The following is an 805-nucleotide window of genomic DNA, read 5'->3' as shown; positions in this document are numbered from 1 at the left end:
CACAGACAATCCCACAGACAATCCCACTGACAATCCCACAGACAATCCCACTGACAATCCCAGAGACAATCCCAGAGACAATCCCACTGACAATCCCACTGACAATCCCAGAGACAATCCCACTGACAATCCCAGAGACAATCCCAGAGACAATCCCACTGACAATCCCAGAGACAATCCCACAGACAATCCCACAGACAATCCCAGAGACAATCCCACTGACAATCCCAGAGACAATCCCAGAGACAATCCCAGAGACAATCCCACTGACAATCCCAGAGACAATCCCACTGACAATCCCCAAGACAATCCCACTGACAATCCCAAGGGACAATCCCAGAGACAATCCCAGAGACAATCCCACTGACAATCCCACGGACAATCCCCACTGGACATCCCAGAGACAATCCCACTGACATCCCACTGACAATCCCAGAGACAATCCCAGAGACAATCCACTGAACAATCCCACTGACAATCCCAGAGACAATCCACTGACAATCCCACTGACATCCCACTGACAATCCCTGAGACAATCCACTGACAATCCCACTGACAATCCCAGAGACAATCCCACTGACAATCCCACTGACAATCCCAGAGACATCCACTGACAATCCCAGAGACAATCCCACTGACAATCCCAGACATCCCAGAGACAATCCCACTGACAATCCCAGCTGACAATCCCACTGACAATCCCAGACAATCCCAGAGGACATCCCAGGACAATCCCAGAGACAATCCCAGAGACAATCCCACTGACAATCCCAGAGACAATCCCAGAGACAATCCCACTGACAAT

This window comes from Scyliorhinus canicula, chromosome 29, assembly GCF_902713615.1.
Source record: "Scyliorhinus canicula chromosome 29, sScyCan1.1, whole genome shotgun sequence".
In the NCBI taxonomy this organism is placed as follows: Eukaryota; Metazoa; Chordata; class Chondrichthyes; order Carcharhiniformes; family Scyliorhinidae; genus Scyliorhinus; species Scyliorhinus canicula.
Note: the sequence above shows the minus strand (reverse complement) of the source record.